General features: G+C 41.3%; 1 protein-coding gene and 1 long non-coding RNA gene across 4 annotated transcripts in view; one reads left to right on the top strand and one right to left on the bottom strand.

Annotated features, from left to right (window-relative positions):
• Nucleotides 1–19,432, bottom strand: part of LOC308397943 (neural-cadherin-like) — a 348,547-nt gene that overhangs the window by 8,523 nt on the left and 320,592 nt on the right. The gene's annotated exons all lie outside the window — the stretch shown is intronic.
• On the top strand, nucleotides 3,559–10,162 carry LOC308397945. Of its 3 annotated transcripts, none has more exons than XR_013971867.1 (4): nucleotides 3,559–4,073; nucleotides 7,488–7,608; nucleotides 7,855–7,924; nucleotides 8,099–10,162. It is a non-coding gene; the product is annotated as an uncharacterized lncRNA (long non-coding RNA). The 3 variants fall into 3 exon arrangements; XR_013971868.1 differs by having other exon boundaries at nucleotides 7,485–7,548; XR_013971869.1 differs by having other exon boundaries at nucleotides 7,485–7,608.

Raw genomic sequence — 19,432 nt, 5'->3', positions numbered from 1 at the left:
CGAAGCCTTTATTTTGTAAGATAAAGACTCCACCATAATACATTGAAAAGAGCAAGCACTGGTGACGGTGGGAAGGAAAAACTCCGTTTTTAACAGGAAGAAACCTCTTACAGAACCAGGCTGAACATCTCCCCTTCAAGGTAGACTCCTGCTGCATATCTGCAATGTGTTTGGTGCTGCAGCTTTTTCAGATAGTTCCCTGGAAGTCCTGTTTTGAACACCTGTGCTTTGAGCCCAAAAGCTGAAATGTAACTTTGGGGTAACGGCAAAGTTGCAGGCAGCCAATTCTGAAAGCTGACCTTGTAGTGAGAGATGCTTTTGTTCTTGTGGACCTAAAACATTTACTTTTAATGCACTGAGGGGCCACACAGGGGTGGGCTGTGGAACCCTGATGGCAGGAAGTTTTTGGAAAGAGGAAAAAACATATTTTTGCACAGATGGACATCAGAATTGCAACGTAAAAAGAAAAAAGATGTCCTTTTATAGAATACCATCATGGAAGTAGACCTTTGAAGCCAAACACAAACATTTCCAGGTACAGACGTTTAAACAGGCACTCGTGGCTCAAGAGTTGGGAGTTCACCTTGTAATCGGAAGGTTGCCGGTTCGAGCCCTGGCTTGGACAGTCTCGGTCGTTGTTTCCTTGGGCGAGACACTTCACCCGTTGCCTACTGGTGGTGGTCAGAGGGCCCGGTGGCGCCAGTGTCCGGCAGCCTCGCCTCTGTCAGTGCGCCCCAGGGTGGCTGTGGCTACAATGTAGCTGCCATCACCAGTGTGAATGGGTGGATGACAGGTTGTGTAAAGCGCTTTGGGGTCCATAGGGACTAGTAAAGCGCTATACAAATACAGACCATTTACTCTCTCTGCTGTGCATTTTCCACTTTCCAAGGTTTCACTTCACCGTTTATCACACACACAAAAGCAGAGTCAGTATTGCAGTTAATAAAGATAAATACACCAACTGCAAGGCTGGCATTTTATATATATTTTTATATAACCAACATTAGTTTGGTAGTAGAAGCAGAATGTAAACAAAGCAGAGCTCATAGATACTTTGACGACAACATCAATCAATATTAATGGGAGCATTTTATAAACGATTGGGGCATATGATGGTATTATATCTGTGAAATGACATTTACTTTATACTATGACTAAACACAGCCCTTTATATCTTGAGATACCCTGGGTGTTACAATGTAATGACAGAGGATGCATTTGTGAAGCCCAGAACTACCTAATGCTTCATTATGTAGCCAGGAAATGTTCTGGAAACATTCCTCAAAGATTTTGCTCCACATTAACATGACAGCATCACAAATGTGGCCCAGACCTGTTGGCTGTACTTCCATGATGTGAATCTCCTGCTCCACCACATCCCAAAGGTTCTCCATTCAATTGAGATTTGGCGACTGCAGAGGTCATTTGATAAATGTTGCCTTCCTATTAGCTTAAAGCATTATCCTCTGACATCAACGAGACATTTCCACTCAGAGAACTGCTGCCCACTGGTTATTTTCTTTCTGATATACTCAGAATCTAGCACCAACAACCACACCAAGTTGCCTAAGTCATCTTTTTCCCCTCATTCTGATACTCAGTTTAACCTTGTTGCCTAGATGCTAAAATGCATTGTGTTGCTACCATGAAATGGGTGGATTATATATATATAAATATAGATACAAAATTAAATAGCTGGTGAATGAATCTTGACAGATTGAGCCTGAAAGACAAATTCAGGTTGCACAAACCTGTGAAATACAAAAAGAAAACAACCTTGAGCACAGTCCTAAACTTTGTGCTGGGACCAGCTCCCATCGCCTGTGATGATCGTCTGTCAGATGATTTCTCTGCACACGTTAGAGGACCATGCTGAAATTGGCAGTGCATTGGACTGCAAGTGATCCAAGTGTAGTAAGAGAGCTAAACGGGGTCCAGCGTTACAGAAGGAGATGACCTTGAAAAAGAAATTTGCTTGTTATGGTTACTCACAGTGTACTGCCTCTTTTTCCAACCCCCACATTTTCAGAGGCTTTAAGGCTTTTAAACAGTGAGCGGTTAATGAACGACTAGAAATCCAGTTTCACTATGAGTTACACGTACATTTGTGCAGGCTAACCAACGCTTCATTAAGCATTTCTTTTTCCCACAGCACAAAAGAAAAGATGTGACAAAGCACACAAAGAAATGTGATCCTAAGCTGACGTGAGATTGCTGTGCTCCACCGCATGAATCAATATCCTTCGCATTATGGCACAGGCCTATACGAAGAGAAATAGAACCTCTATAGACTGAAGCAAATAATCTGGAAATATAAGAGGTGTGTTACTGCTTAGTTTATGACGGTGGAGTTTATGCCTTTATGTGCTTATGTTTCTCCTGCTCCCCTCTGCTGAGAAGCAAGTGTGTGTGTGTGTGTGTGTGTGTGTGTGTGTGTGTGTGTGTGTGTGTGTGTGTGTGTGTGTGTGTGTGTGTGTGTGTGTGTGTGTGTATGAAGAGGTGGCTGGAGTGAGCTCCACGGGGAGGTGAGCAAGGAAGCTGGAGGTCAGGGTGTACAAGAAGAATCTGCTCTGTTCAAAGTCTTCTCCAGAGGGCAAACAAAGAAATGGAGAATTTGATCGGTATTTCTGACAGTGTGTGTGTGTGTGTGTGTGTGCTGGAGAAAGTAAAGAGCGAGCCTGAAAAGAAAGATTATGTGTTTATTTGTTTACACTGCCTCCAAGGTCCTGTGCTGTCTTTGACCATCACTCCTTTCTCACTCTCTCTGCTTAACTCTTACTCCTGCCTTCAACTCGCCCTCCCTCCGTCCAAACTCCTCTAACGGTTCTCTTCCTCCACTCAGCCGCTCCACCCCTTCTTTAAAGTTTGTGTCTATTGATTCCATTGGACTTTAACAACAAGCGCTACGTTAGGTCAAACCCTTCAGCTATTTCTGGCTCTTCAACAGACGCCCTGGGCTATTCGCGCACGCTCCTTAAAACCTCGCCTAAACCACTTCACTTCCAGCCCGTCGCTCGCTTCACGATGAGTGTTACAAGCGCTGCTAACAAGTAAATGTCGGGCATAGAGACCCTTAAAACTCGACTTTCTTTATAAGACTGCGTGCAGCGAGGTGGCATGCCGCTACTCTCTGTGATGAGCAGGGATATCCATCGTACCTTCAGCAGTTCAAATGGCACTGAATGAGCGAGTGCGTAATGGGATTTCCAGTCAGACAATCAATATCCGAGCTGCCCTGCAATGAGATCAGTGTCTATGAGAACGTCAACACAGGTCAATAATATAGTATGGATTTTACCTCATCAAACTATAATTCTGCTTACTGGAGCCATCTGTCTCTGTGGGCTTGATCTATCACTACTCTTCTTCTCGCTGCTTTTTTTGTTGTGCTATATTTTAAACAGGATTTTAAGGTCAGTACCAATATGCAGCAGACAACGTCTCTACACATTCACAGGTGCAATGAGTTCTTTTTGTTTTTTCCTCTGGTTCCTGGAGTTAAATGACTACATGTACCGGAAAATGATAGGGTTGAACATTAATAATGGATTCCTTGCAGGCGCTGAATTTCCAGGCACTGTTTGGGAAGCCAAACTGCCCCTCAGTTGTAGTAATACAAATCTTCCCACACTGACTATATTCATGCATAAAAAACTAAGTAAATTGGCCCCCAAAGTTATTCTTATTACTTATTGAATGTAATTCATTTAGCTCACAGGGCAGTAAAGCCCTGCGTGGAAAGTTAATAAAACACTTAATCCAAGGCCAGTATCTGTCCAATGTCTTAGCTTAGTTTTCTGTATTGTTCGCTTTCTCAAGGTAACTGTGCTCAGCGAGTCTTTGTATCTTTTGCACTCTCCACTGCTCTTGTTATTGATCAAAATGTGTCCTTTCTTTAATCCTCCACCTCCTGTTGTAAAAAAAAATTGTGCCAGTGGTGTCATAGAGGTGCAGTCGTATCTCAGCTGCGCTCTGATAAAGATGCGGCTATGAATAGACCCTCACACTGGGACATTTTGGAGCACGGGGTACAAACAGACAGAGAAGCTACAGCGAACGTTTGCTGTGGAGAGGTAAGAATTAAAAATAGATTTTTTTTCTTGCTTCATTCAGTACTTTTAATTCTGTGCGCATTCTGACGAGTTTTCCAACACATCAGCATGCACCTTGGATCGCTGAACTCTGTTCTTGTTGGGTTGAAGTGTTCACTTTCATCGAGTGTGGAATTTCAGATCATCCGAAGCGGCCTGGGGGGGCGTTCAGATCCACGTACCGTTAAAATATAAATGCAATCAGCGTTTTGTCCACAAACAGTCGGCGCAGACATTAACTGTGAGAATGCACTGCAGATAAACAGGCTGCTAATGATGCGCACTGATAGACAGACACACCTCGTTCTCTACTTATTGCATTCAGAAGAGTTTCGGAAAACTTCACTGGAATACAAGGTCTAGATTTTCAGCAGATATAATTATGGTTAGGTGTCTGCCCAGCAGGGTGACGACAATACCCCATCACCCTTTTATGGCTGAGAGGTAAGAACAATCAAACTAATCCAAATTTGAAAAGATCGTAATCCGGTCTTTAAGTGATGACGTGATGAATCCTGCTTCCGGGCCCAAACTACTCTGCGTTTAATAAGGATGTTGTGTTTTTAACATGTTTTATTGCTTTGCATCTTGTTCTATTTAATCTACAAGCTCCTAAAAACAGTCAGTGATCACTGTCGGCCTCTCTCAGTTTTTATTACCACTGTTTATTTTAAAGCTCAGTTTTTAAAACTAACCTCGTATTGTGGATGGATTATCTCAGTTGTTCTCCTGACTGAAGTTTGGTCCGTTTACAGCATCCTGCTATGCGATTGCATTTGTCCCTAACCATCGGGAACCTTCACGTTAACTTTTATCGAGTGGAAAAAAGTTAGCGTTCATCCTCCAGCTTCACTGTGTTTATGCTATGCTAACATAGCTGTGTTGCTAGCGATCATGTAGCACATCATTATATACCAGCTAGCCCAACTTCAGTAACCCTACAAACGTCACTGCTTTTTAGTTTTCTGTCTTCATTTATGTTGGAAGTGATAACAGAGCTGTACGTTTGAATTGTTTCAGAACTCTCTCAGTCAGATCATGCTATATTATATTTAGGTGGAAACTAGTGAGCTAACTTCCTGCTAACTTCTAACTCTGTTACATTTAATAAATTGTGTTTTCGTGGATGCCTGGATGTTAAACTTAATTCTTACACCTGGTAATGCAGCAACGCTGATCATTTTGTTACAGATGAAAAAATTTTGACAGTTTTTCAACTCTGTGGCAAAGATTGGGCCCAGACACGGCTAATGACGTCTGACTTAAAGACCAGGTGAAAATTAACAACAGTAAATATTTGAAGTTAAAAGACTGAGACCAACAATAGTCCAGTAAAATCTGTCCATTCCTAAACCTTTCGCTCTCTCTCTCTGATGGGTTTACTTTGGTTTTCGAGCCTAAACATGTTATCCTTCACTTGCATCCAGTGTTGCCAACTTTGTCGCCAAATTTTATCGAATTTTCAGACCCCTTAGCAACTTTTTTTTTTTCTAAAAAGCGTCTAGCGACAAATCTGGCGCCTTTTTCTGGTATTATTGGAGACTTATGACGACTTTTTGACGTGAAAGCGCGTATCGCTCTTACTCTCAACAAGCAGCGGTGCTGCCGTGGGCACCTTGCCCGTGCCAAAGCGCTCACAGGCGGAGGATAGTCCTCCCCCAGCTGCTATCAGGGCAGAAGATGTTCACCTATGCGTCCAAACTGCAAATGAATCGCGCATGAGCGAAGCCGCTGCTCCCACACTGACTGTAACGCAGTCAGTACTTCTTTTACTGTTATGTTGTTTTGTGGATCACAAGGTTTAAAACTACTTATAAACACACACACACACACACACACACACACACACACACACAGTAACTCCACCACAGTGCCTATATCGGGTCACTTTTGCCGGTCCAAGCCCGGATAGAGGATCAGGGTTGGAATTGTGACATTAAAAAAAACAATAATTGCTAAAAGAAATTTAATTTGTAGTTCTAAATAAATTCTAAATGCATTTAGGACGTTTTTTACTCCCTTTATGTCTCTTCCACGATGTTATTTTTCTCGTCTACAATGTTGGTTACAATTACATTAGCATGACCAATTATGCAAATTAGGCAATGACATCATTTAGCGACTTCTAGCGACTTTTAGGACAGCCAATAGCGATTTTCCTTACTGAGGAGTTGGCAACACTGCTTGCATCAACATCTCACTGCACCTCATTCTGAAATTTCCTGTGAACAGCTACAAAATACAACGTTTGGATTAACTTGTCATGGAATAACAAGGCAACAGACCTCAATTGGTCATGAAACTGCTGTCAGTCAATTGTCCAATTACTTTAGAGTCTCTGAAAAACAGGGGACTGTGTATGTCTATAATTCCTCAACAGTTAATGCAATACTTTTGTTAAACCCCTTGAATTGAAGCTGAAAGCCTGTACTTCAGTCACATCTTGACTGTTTGATTTAAAACTCAATGCTGTGACATGCAAAGGCACAATTACAGAAACTGCATCATCATTTGCATTTTTGGACCCGAATTTAAATACAGGGTCAGTAAAGTAACATAAAACAAAGCCAGTGAGGATACGCGATACTGCCTCACATAGATGGTTTCTTTTATGCAGTGCTGGGTTGACCCACTTATCTTGGGCAGTGAGTTTTCCTTCAAAACAAAGAACTATAAACAAACAAAGAAAAAGACAAAGAACGCAAACATAAAAAGCCACAAAACAAACATACAAATACCGATCAGCAGTTTATTCTCTGTAGTGCTTTTAATAAATCATCCATCACTTTTGAGTTTTGCAGGAAAGATAAACATAAATAAAAATAAAATGTTATTTTTCAGAAGGACTGAGGGGACTCCGGCTGAGCCTGCTGGTTGAGGCGATGCAGGTTTTAATGGCCCATGTGAGGAGCTGGTTGAGTCCCAGTGAGAAGCAGGTTTAATGGCACTCGTGAGGGACAAAAAGCAGCTCAGGAACATTGTGCTGGCTTTGACTCTAAATTAATTTTAAATTACTTTGCGCACTTTTTTGCCTTGAGGAAATTTCATCATCAAAAAATAAAATAAAAAAATCAGCAGGCAAATTTCCCCTGTGATGGACCGAGTTCAGTGTCGGTCTCCAAAGTATTTGAACAATCATCCAGCTCTACAGGTGACAGCTGCCACTGCTGCCTTAAACAGCACGCTTTAATCTGAAAACTGTTAGCAATGTCGCTACAAAGGTGCACCTATATATCGTCTCCCTCCTGCTTGTGCTGTGTTCTCTCCTCCTTCACTTTCTGCAGGTATATGGAGAACTGCATGTTCTGTACTTATGATGCAACCTGTCGAGCGTTTATTGTTGTATTGTTTCTTGTCTCTCTAAGATCTTCTTTTCTGTCTGGTCTTTCTAAGCAGTCACGGCAGATGGCTGCCCTCCCAGAGTCTGCTTCTACCGGAGACGTCCTACTGTTAAAAGGTTCCTTCTGCTCATAGAGAATAGTTATGTCATAGAGGTTTCCATCTAAAATACTGAAAGGTATTTACCTTACTGTGAAAAGTGCCTTGGGATGACAATCATGGTGATTTAGTAATATATACATGTAATTGAAAGTTAATGATTTTGTGTTTTGGGCCAAGGTGCACTTTCAAGTCTTTCTCTTTGAACCTAAATGCCTTCAAGTCGAATTGAAATCATGTTAAGTAATTTTCCACCCTGAAACACTGTCACCATCATTGTATCTTTAATGGCTTTTTATAATATAAAAGCTCCTTTTCATCTCAGATGGCTGGAGGGACGTGTCTGCGTTTGATCCACAGATGCTGGCAGGCTGAGCCCCGGCAGGCAAACAAGAGTAGGTAAACAAACTAGCACTAAAGTCTACATGGAAATGTGCTGTTAACCGTGATATTGAAAAATGAGGGTTACACATGCATCTAACCAGCCAAAGATTAGAGTTGCAGGTAAATCACAATAATCAATTTTTATTGATTATTATTGTTATTTTTTTATTTATTGATCTCTGCAGGGAATCTCATCCTCTGTTTCCAGCTTCCAGGGACCGGCTCCAGGTGTAAGGCAGGAACAAGGACTGAATGATGGGAGAACTAGCCTGGCATGTTCTTTACAGCGGGGGAAACAAAGACCTAAGACTGAAACCATGAACCCTCCACAGCGTCCAGGGTTCATTGCCCACTCTCCATATCTGAATTCCATGAGCCTCATAGACTGCCCTTCCAGTACACATTGTATATATGACCCCACTGCACTACAAGCTTGTTTGTTCTAATTTACATGCCCCAACCTCGCTCCCTCTTTCAAATCATTCACCTCCCATTAGTACACGGTGTTCTGTCTGGTTCTGGAGCTGCACTAGTCCCCTCTGACTCCTTCCTCAAACCACAGCTTACACCATCTGCCATTGTGTGCTAGAAATGCTGTCAATTTCTTGGTCCTGTCCCAGATACATCTGGCTAATAAGCATTCTGTAGTGACGCATGCTGGTTTGATTGAAGTTTGCTCAGAGTGAAAAGAAACCAAACCATCAACTGATTTTGGAACAGAGAAATTAAAGTATATGTGTGAAAATGCATTTAAATGCCATTTAAGGCATTTTTATCTGACATCAGCTGATGACCTAAACAGCTTGTTTTTGTTCGATGGCTTTCTCCAAAAGTTGTAGACCTAAAATGTTACTGCAAGCATAAATAAAGTTGATTGTTTGGTGCCAAACCTTTTCAGCTGGTCACTACTCAAAAGTCAAGTATGCCCAAATGTGTCTGTGTAGGTTCTCAGTCATCCGGGACATGCAATTGTCTGCCATCTATAATCCAGTTTTGAGGTTCCTTCCCAGACGCCTTCACGCTCACTCACATCCTGGGCCATTTATAACCTTAGCAAGTCACATGATAGATAGGATGAGGCTAGGTTTCACAATGGGTTCACCCGAAACCTTGGCTGACTATGGCCCACACTCGTTTTCACACCTTGGTTTGTGTGATTAGGCAGAGGATCAATAGGGGGTCCATGGCCCTCTGGGAGACTTAAAATTTGGGACTCTCCACCAATAGTACTTCTTGGATGAAATGTCTTCAAGAAACCTAAAGAAGTCCAGATGCTTTTCTTTCCAAGCTCCTTAGACTACGCCCAAATGCGTGCACATGGAATTTGCTGCAAAGATCCCTAAAACACAGTCAAGACAACAAATATAAACTAATATGGATGAACCCCCCCCCCCAAAACAGTTATCTTGTGACTGTGATGATTTATCTGTGAGGGCACATTTGGTGTTATGGTCTCTAAATAAAACGCCTCATCTAAATATAGTAAATCAAGCTGTAGATTATTGTGATATTTTTGCGAGTGTGTGTTTGTTTGTGGCTTTGAGTTTCAATATGTATTTACATGAAGCTGAATAATACTCAGTGTTCCTGCGTGAGGAGGTGGTAAGACAAAGGGTCATCAACACGCACCTTCAGCACAGACTGCAAGCTCTGCCAATGCATACATGAAACAGTGCAGCGAAGAACGTCTCTGTCACACTAATTAGCCTTAATTTACATCATTTAGATGGATCGGAAAATCCATCTCTACATGATTTAAGTAGGTGCTCGTGCTATTTCAGTGGGATATTCTATGGCATATAAAGACATATCTGGTGGTGCGTTCAATAAAAAGCAGTCCATGCTGTGTTTAGGGAAGATTAAGAGAGTCTGCATCTGTGCTGTCAGACCACTGCTGTGTGGGGCACTTAGACGATAGATTGGTTTATTATTTAAGACAAAATAACTATTTGGCTTTTGAGCATTGAGCGATATTGTCTGATTATTTATCTATTTTTTTGTAAGCATACATTTGGTCTTGATGTTGCTATTTTATCCACACACAATGAAACTAGTGCACTGGAGCAGGAGCAACCTCCCAGCGTAAAACCATCTGCCCCCTTATACTGCTGCAAATGTCCTAGAACCGATCTGCTGTGGCCCAGTAAAGAGTTCAGTTTGAGTTTTGACGTGGATTGAAGAATGTATTTTTGTGGCATGCTGTGAACATGGATTGGCTCTGTGTGTGAAAACAAAATAAATATTTAGGAAACCGGTTCTCCAACCTTTTCTGGCTTTCCCCACCTCAGAATCTGAAGCTTTAGTCAATAATCAACACTGAATGTTGCTTAAATAAACATGAGTGTGACTGCACCACTAAATTCTGGCTTATTCATTTTCCCTAAACATCAAAAAACTCCACGACCCAGCACTGGGGCCCACACCACAGTCTGAAAACCGCTCATCTATGACAATAACACCACCTGACAATGATGAACAGATTCACCATAATACAAAAATATCACATTCAATGCTAAAAAATAGCCACTGGAGTTTAAAGAGGAACTCTTGACCTTTGGGACATACTTTGTGTACTTTCAGACTATGTTCATTTTATAATAAACACTTATTTTTAGCATGTGCATGGTATCACTTCTAAGCCTAAAACATACTGAAAATATTCAGAGAGTATTAAAAATAGGTATTCTAATAAAAAGTAATACAATTTGTACATTTACCATGCAGCAGCATGGTAATGGAAGTATTAACCCTACCATAGAACCAAGTCCGCCAGAGCTTATATTATATTTTTACATGCCGTAGTGCCATTTTTGGGAGCATTTCAAGTTGATATACATCAATACAACCATTATAGCCCAAATTTTTATAATATGTCTGCATTAAGTGCATAGTAATTACATAAATTGCAAAAAAGTGCAATAAACTACAAACAAATTGAAAATCGTTTTTGTTTTTTAACATATATTTCTAGTTAGAGAAATTTAAAGAGGCTTATCCCTCAAAACTGTAAATACTAAAAAGTTGCACAAAATAGTTTCCCACCACAGGAAATTTATTTTGAGCGTCTTCATAGTTTTGTTTTTGAAATACACCAATTTTTATACACTGCAGGAAAAACGAAAATAAATATTATAATGCAAATTTGCAAAATAACAGCATATGCATCAAAATAAAATATTTCCAGCAGTGCAATATGAGTCCTAAGCATCCCAGAAACGACACAGAAAGTCATAAAGTCAAAGATAACTTTTAAAAACACCAGTATAGGCTCATGAGGCCCTGATGGTAAAAAACTACATTTCCGCGAAAACGACGTCACTTCCGGTTTTGGGCAGGTAATGGCGGACATGCGAAAGTTCGTGCTGACGTCTATTCCAACGTAGGAAGTGTTACAAACAGCTGATCGGATTGGCAAAGCGTGTTTCTGGAATATTATGTTTTTGTTGCTGCAAGTGCTTTTTATGCAGTTTTTGCAAAGCTATATGTGGAAGGAAACTGTGACTGTAAGTACAACTCCTCCAGTTTCATATGCAAAAAAAATTATTGCGCTAGCTTACGTGGTTGCAGTGCTACCGGGATTTTAAAATAGTTACGCAAAACGGAGCGTGCCCGCTCCGACCGGCTTTAAAGGGTTAATTAGTTCATATAAGACAGTGTAGCAAATTTAATACACAATAAAACCCCAAACTCTGATTCGAGTAAAGGACTTCATGTCCAGGTGGATTTTTATGGCTAGCAATGCATCTGTATAATAGTAACTCATTTCATTTGACAAGGATAAAACCAGAGTCCTCCTGAGGCAAATTGAATAGATTGCACTTAGTTGTCAAAGGCCCACATCTGTGTATCTAACACCCCACAATTCACAGTGGATGTCAAAACAAGCGCCAAGCCATAAATTCATGGAAACTCATCTGTGATTTTTTTAAAAAGGGGAAAGAAGTAGATCTGAGGAGTGCTGGAGTGTTTCAGAGAAAAGGGAATTTGGAACCACCAGGACTTTTCCGAGAGTTGGTTGTTCAGCCAAAAGTAACTGACTCAGTAGCAGTCCTTCAATCAGACACTTAGAGTAGAGTGGCTAGATGGAAGCCACTCCTGAGTAAAAGACACACGACAGCTCGCCTAAAGTTTGCCAGACTGCATTTAAAGGACTCTGAAAGCATAAGAAAAAAAAAGTCTGATGAAACAAAAGGTCTGGTCTGATGAGAAAAAAATTGAACGCTTCGGGCAGAACTCCAGGTACTCAACATTCGCGTTCCAGCCAGCCACAGCAAAACACCATTATTAAGCCTCCAGACGACACTACAGTGGTTGGACTGAGTCTCCCTACAGGGTGGAGGTCTGTAAACTAACAGCATGGTGCTGCTACTACAGCCTGGTACTCAACCCCTCAGAACATCAGAGGGCAAGATCAGGAACCCATTCCATTATTCATCGACAGATACAGAGCGGATCGAGCACCCAGCTTTAAGTTCGCAGGAAGCCAGAGTATCACCTCAGGTGAAAAAGGCAGAGGAGGGTCTAATTCCCAAGAATGCTCAGCAGCTCCTCTGCTGTATCATAGAAAAATAAAAACACATTAAAGCATTTCTGTAGAGCTCTAATGGCAGCTAACAGATTCTTCCAATCTAATATAAAGAACTTGAAAGGATCTGCCAAGAAAAAAATGGCAAAAGCAGCCTAATTTAAGAGAGTTTCAAATGACCTGAAGCTGCATGTGCTTCCCTGGGATTTCTACAAACCTCTGAGAGAAGGGTGTAAACAATAAACGATAAACTTCAGTTTTTAAGATTTGTTTTAAAAACAATACTCAGTTATTCAACATTATGCACTCCACACTGTATATAAATGCCACTTGTTTTGCACATTTTCAACTCTGTATATTTTATATATTTTATTATTATTATTATTATTATTGTTATTATTATTATTATTATTATTATTATTTTTACTATTTAATTTGTAAAAATGTGTATACACACACACACACACACACACACACACACACACACACACACACACACACACACACACACACACACACGTAGGAAAATATTTAGTATACACATCCAGAAATGCATACACTATTATATATTGTACATATATTTATTAGTTTCAGGTTGGCCATTCTTGTATTTTGCTCGTTTGTGTTGTTGTGTTTGCACATCTCTGTTGCTTGTGGGGCTCGCACACAAGAATTTCACTCGCATGTGCTGTGCCAGTGTGCCTGCACATGTGATGTGACAATAAAAGTGATTTGATTTGATTTGATTTGATTATGGAGTCTTAGCCCCGAACCGAGCACGTGTCTCAGACCTGCTGCTATCATCCACAGACGTCTGTATTGTTCATTAGTATATTTGTCATAGTAGCTGCTGTATTGCTGATTGGCTAATAGAATTAAATGTATGTTGGTATCACTACAACTACAACTGTGTAACCACAGTCGCCCCCTGCTGGCCAGCGGAAAGAATGCAGATTTAAGGCACTGGCTTTTTCAGAGCTGGAAGCAATGTCCAAATAAAAATACAAATTTACAGCAAAAATAAAGACGTTTAAAGGAGATTTTAAAAATAATAGAAAACGGGGTTTGATTAATTGTACTAACAGAGAAGACAGAAATTCAGTTAAATTCAATTTTATTTATATAGCGCCAAATCACAACAACAGTCGCCTCAAGGTGCTTTATACTGTAAGATAGACCCTACAATAATATATACAGAGAAAAACCAACAATCATATGACCCCCTATGAGCAAGCACTTTGGCAACAGTGGGAAGGAAAAACTCCCTTTTAACAGGAAGAAACCTCCGGCAGAACCAGGCTCTGAGTGTGACATTCTAGTCTTTAACTATTCTGTTACTTAGAGCTAATTATCATGTATATGCATCAGTGCGTTGCACCTGATTGCTAGTATTGGTTGATAAGTCCCTTCTGGTTCCAAAAACAAAAACATGGTGGCAGCATGTCTGTGTAGATTCGCAATCATCCAAGTCACAGTAGTCCTGAAAACCTAAAAAGAAGGTAACTGAATTTCTTTAGATTAACATGGTGGAAAAAATGTAACGCTGAATCTTCCCAAGGTTTGAAGATAATAGCCATCATCGCTTTACAAACCATGCTGTCTATGTCCATCTTTTACATAGAGCCTACGTTATTGATGTTCTGACATGACTGTTTAAAAAAGATAAGTTTGCATTTGACTGCTTTTCTGTAGTCAAATGCAAACTTATCTATCTTTCGAATATTTATTGTTGTACAATCTACTGTACAATATAAAGCTCCTTGAGGCGAAGGAAAAAGGAAAAAACTTGGAATGAGTTAAAGAGAAAAGGTGTTCAGAAAAACAAGCAAGTATTGGATGTCAGTGTCAAGCCAGCAGTAATAAGCCAAGTTAATAATGCAATAACAACATAATCCTGAGAGAAAAACAGCTGCTGAAACACAACATGAGGGCATAGAGGTGCGTGCAAAGAAGGGATGATATCTACGCAAAGCTCCACGCACGTAAAAGCCCGAAGAAGCAAAAAGAATAAATTAATTTGCATTGCGCTGTGCAGAATCAATATTCCAGCTACATGATACATTCAGAGGACTATGCCATTAATCATTAAAATACTCAAGAGATTGCCAGTTGGACTTTGACTCGGTTTGGAGCCGTGCTGACATTTCTGAACTAGAAACTTTGCTCTGAACTCAGAACCCCCGAGGAGCACCCCGGGGACTGACTGTGTCAGTGCTGCTGGTCTCTCAGTCCAATCAGTGGAGGAGAAACATGACTCCTCAAAGACTGCTCCATGGATGTTCAAGCTAAAAATATCATTTCAATGTTTTAATGACATCAGGAATCGTCCTAACATCTAGCCCTTGTGACCACATTAGGTTTTGCATTGTTCATGCATTGAGGCATGAATGAGGTCATGCATTATTTCATCTTCATGAGGTTTTGCATGAATGTATCATTTCTTTCATGATGAAATCAGGCACAAAATCATGCATTTCCTTACATATAAATGATGCTAAAAATTCAAGTGGATTTACATCCATTATTTTTTTTCCACAGGTCATGATGAGTCACTGGTCTATTTTTCTACAGAGAGATGAACGAAGAAAAACCCAGCTGAAGTTTTAATAATGAAGCTGGTTTCCAGCTGGTAATCCAGCTGTTTATATCAAAATGACCTGATCTGTTTTTACTGTGATATAAAACAAATGATATTTACTTGAAATTTTAAGTTAATAAGTATTAGCAGATTTTTTTTGTAAAATACTGACTTTCTGTACTCACATTTCCTTCATCATATGAATAGGTAACAATAACTTAAATAACTACTTGTAGAAGAGCATCTCTGAACACACAGTACGCTGAACCGGATGGGTCAGAGAAGCAGGAGACCACACTGGATCCTGTCAGCTAACATGGGCTCACCAGAAACTAGACAACAGAAAATTAGCCTGGCCTGGTCTCAGCAGTCTTGATTTCTGCTGTGATATCAGGATAGTAGCAAATTTGGGATGTGGTAGAACAGGAGATTCACATCATGGATGTGCAGCTAACATGCTATCAAATCAATATGGACCAAAATCTCTTTTTCTCCAGCACCTTGTTGAAATTATGCCATGAAAATTCAGGCAAAATCCAACCAAATACCAGCAGCTGCTGGCGAGTGTATGCTGTTAAGATAAGGGTTCATTAGAAATTCTAAAGCACGGTTGTTAGCACTGTTGCTGCACAGCAAGAAGGTCCCGAGTTCAATTCCACCATCAGGGGTCTTTCTGTGTGGAGTTTGCATGTTCTCCCCATGTTTGCGTGGGTTCTCCCCAGGTACTCCAGCTTCTTCCCACAGGCCAACGACATGCAGTTAGTGGGAATAGGTTAATTGATCAATCCAAATTGCCCATAGGTGTGAATGCGGGAGTGAATGTGAGTGTGAATAGTTGTTTGTCTCTGTGTGTACCCTGTCTCTCGCCCTATGACAGCTGGGATGGGCTCCAGCGCCTCCCGCGACCCTGAAAAAGGATAAGCGGAAGCGAATGGATGGATGGAGAAATTCTAAAGTGGCTGTGACTAATATAATCTGCTATTACACATCTCTAACCCTACACTGACCTCAAGGCTTTATAACAGGACTTTACTAATGGGTTTGTTTTAGCCTAAACCATTTTTCCAAACTTTTGCAGGTTAAACCAGTCAAACAGGAAATAAAAGGAAGCCTTTAAAATGTTCCCAGTCAATCCTCCAATAGCAGCCTCTCAGTCAAGTGTGTTTCTGACACCACCGCCTCTTGAAAATTGATAGCAATCTAGCAAACAGCTGTTGAAATGTCTCATTCGAACTACAAATGTCAACTTGGTACAAATGGAAAGTAAAGTCAAGGATCACCCCACTTATTAAAGATTCATCCTCCAAGTATCACACACGTTAAAATGACTTATGTGCTGGAGGTGCTAGAATACACACACACACACCCCACCAACTATGAAGCCTTCATGTTGTAGGAACCTCAGTACCAGCAGACAAGGGAAAGCTCATAGCTGACCATATCAAACCACACAACAGATCAGGATCAAAGGGAATGAGCGAATATGAACGTTTTTGGGAGTAGAATTTGTCTTTAATCTTCACCAATCACAACATTCTCAGAGAACTGCTTTTGAGAGTTGCTGCCCTTCTTTTGTTCTTGCTATTCAAACATTTGGAGTGTGCACAAGAAATATTTGATGAAGGCTTAAAAAAAAAAAGAAAAAAAGAAGTCTCTCTCGTTGCTACTTAAATTTCAGAGTGAGGAATGCTTGACCGATCGAGCGCAGGATACTCTACCGACTGAAATTACTACCAAAGCCCCCGGAGCATTGATCTCAATTTCTGCAGGTTTGGGTAAACAGCACCTTATACGCCTACAAATCAAGTAATTAACACTTAAAACAGCGCTGAGCCTCAACAGGATCAAGGTTGGATGTCGCATTTAATATAAGCCCGGAGCCAAATTTGAAGGAAGATGTTGGAATGGAGGAGAAAAGAAAAGGAGAAATGATCATTTGAGTGTCTGGCTGGTCTCCGGGTGTGAAAGAGGTGCCCTGTGAATCACCAATGAGACAATCAGACATGGCCAGCAGCAGTGTGACACCAACACCATCTTCCTCACCACACATCTCCCACTTTTTCTTTCTCTCGCCGTGCTGCGCGCAGCCTCGGCTGTGCTATCTATTCAGCTCCCTCTTGTTTTCTTTTGGTATTGTGTGTCGTCCTGTTTTATTTTGCACTCCTCTGATCTGCTTTCTCTTCTTGGGCTGTGCTCGTCTCATACTGCTCTTTACTGTTCTGTTGTATTGTCCTCAATTAAACAACGGGAACATGTCATTGTACTGACAGCTCTGAGTACGACTGAGCCCGAGGCGCTTTCTCAGCAGAGGATCCTTCAGGGATTGGAATACAAAGCTAAAAGGTACAGGTGGATGAATATTCAACAAGCAAAAACATAAAGGAAAGAAAGAAAAATGTGGATTTTAACAACAGAAAATCAAACACCAGAATGTTTCAGTTGATCCGCTCACAGGCGAGACAAAGGGCTGCTATACAGCTTTACCTTTGAAATTTACTGCCTAAAGTCCAACCCAAAGACTCCATCCCACAGCCCCCCTCCCTCACCACCATCCTGTCACATTCAACACTTCAGGTGAGGAACGAGCTGCCAAAGATCGAGGTGCGAAAGGCTTCAGGTCCTGATGGCATCAGCCTCCGGAGGTGCTGCACAGACCAACTGTGTGGCATCATGGGATACATGTTCCCTGAAGCCTGAAGCTACTTTCCCCAGCCTGAAGCTGGGGAAAGTAGCATAGCTGTGGAAGACCTCCGGTGTGGTACCAGTGCAATAGACTACACATCCAAAGGACCTCATCAGCTACAGGCCGGTAGCACTGATCGTGCATCTCATAAAGACCCTTGAGAGGCAGTTCCTAAAATATCGCACCCTGTTTAGCTCTTCATTGGATCAGTTGCAGTTTGCCTACCAGCCTGGCATCAGGGTGGATGATGCCATCATCTACCTCCTGCACCAAGCTCTGACCCACCCGGAGAAGCCTGGAAGATTTCTCCAGTGCTTTTAACACCATCCGACCTCTGAGGGACAAGCTGGAGCTGTCAGTGGACCACCACCTGTCCTAGTGGATACTGGACTACCTCACTGGTCGCCCACAGTAGATGAGGACACCCTCTACACCTCAGACTTCTCCATCAACTACCCAGGCTGCCATCTACAAAGGTTCTCTGATGACTCTCCCATCGCTAGCCTCATTAGGGTGAAGATATATCAGAGTACAGACAGTGGATTCAGGACTTTGTGGACTGGTGCCAGTGGAACCATCTCCTGATCAGACTCTGAGGAGACTGAGATCTTTTGGAGTGGCAGCCATCTCTAATGGTGTTGTCTGTTGGAACAGCAGCTAATCTATTGCTGAAAGGAAGCTGAAGCGGTTGGATAAGCTGATCAGGAAGGCCAGCTCTGTTTTAAGGTGGTAGGAGACAGAAGAACTCTGCATCACTCTTGGACAATGACTTTATGCCATGCATGAAGAACAAAGGAGCGATATCGGAGGTCACCACATGATCCAGTAGCTTGTAAGACCACCTTTAACACCAATAACTTCAAGTAACAGTACGGGAGTTTTTCCCCTGGTAACCCTTCCAACCAAGCCCTGCTTACTCAGTCCAACAGCTTTAACATTTAACATGCTAACTGTGGACTGTAGAGTCTGGGATGCAGCTCTTGGGCTTTTTGCAGTTTCTCTGAGTGTTGCCCAGTCTGACCTTGGGGAGACCGACCACTTCTGGGAAGTTTGCATCATTGTATTAACACACACCAGAAAGCTCCAGAGCCACAAACTGACATAACTACACTTTTATAGAGGTGCCGACACGTGCTAATGATCCATTAAAGAAGTGTTTGATTAGCGGAACCTGGCTGCTCTTTAACCTCTTAAAAATATTAAGAATGTACTTAATTTACAGGACTACATTATATATATATATGCACTGTGTATAGTACAGTTTTACATAGCAGTACAAACAGTTACTGTATAGGGATTCAGGTTGATGTAATTTAATGTGCTGAAAGGAGATCCCTGGATTTGGATCATTTACTCTGCTAATGCAGTGAGGCATCCTGTTAATCCAATGTTTCACTGAAGCCCTCCATCTACCTTTTAAAACGTATACAAACCAGATCATAATAGCTAATCTCGCTCACAATCCATCACAATTTACAGGCTACTGTAATATGTAAAGCACAGAGGGGTCGGCTGTACTGCACAAACTAATGAGAATTAACATCCATTGAGACATCAGAGAGGCTCACAGTCATATCCAGGACAACTTGATCCCATTTACCACCAAACAAAAGTGTTTGAGTTCAGAAGCATCGTGGTCAGCTGTAACCACGGTCATAAAAAGCATTGGGCATATTAATAATGTTGACATAATGGTGGTAGTAAGGAACCAACTAAGCTTCCCTAATGTGGGA

This window comes from Rhamphochromis sp. 'chilingali' (assembly GCF_963969265.1).
Source record: "Rhamphochromis sp. 'chilingali' genome assembly, chromosome: 6".
In the NCBI taxonomy this organism is placed as follows: domain Eukaryota; kingdom Metazoa; phylum Chordata; class Actinopteri; order Cichliformes; family Cichlidae; genus Rhamphochromis; species Rhamphochromis sp. 'chilingali'.
Note: the sequence above shows the minus strand (reverse complement) of the source record. Positions and strands in the feature narration are given on the sequence as shown.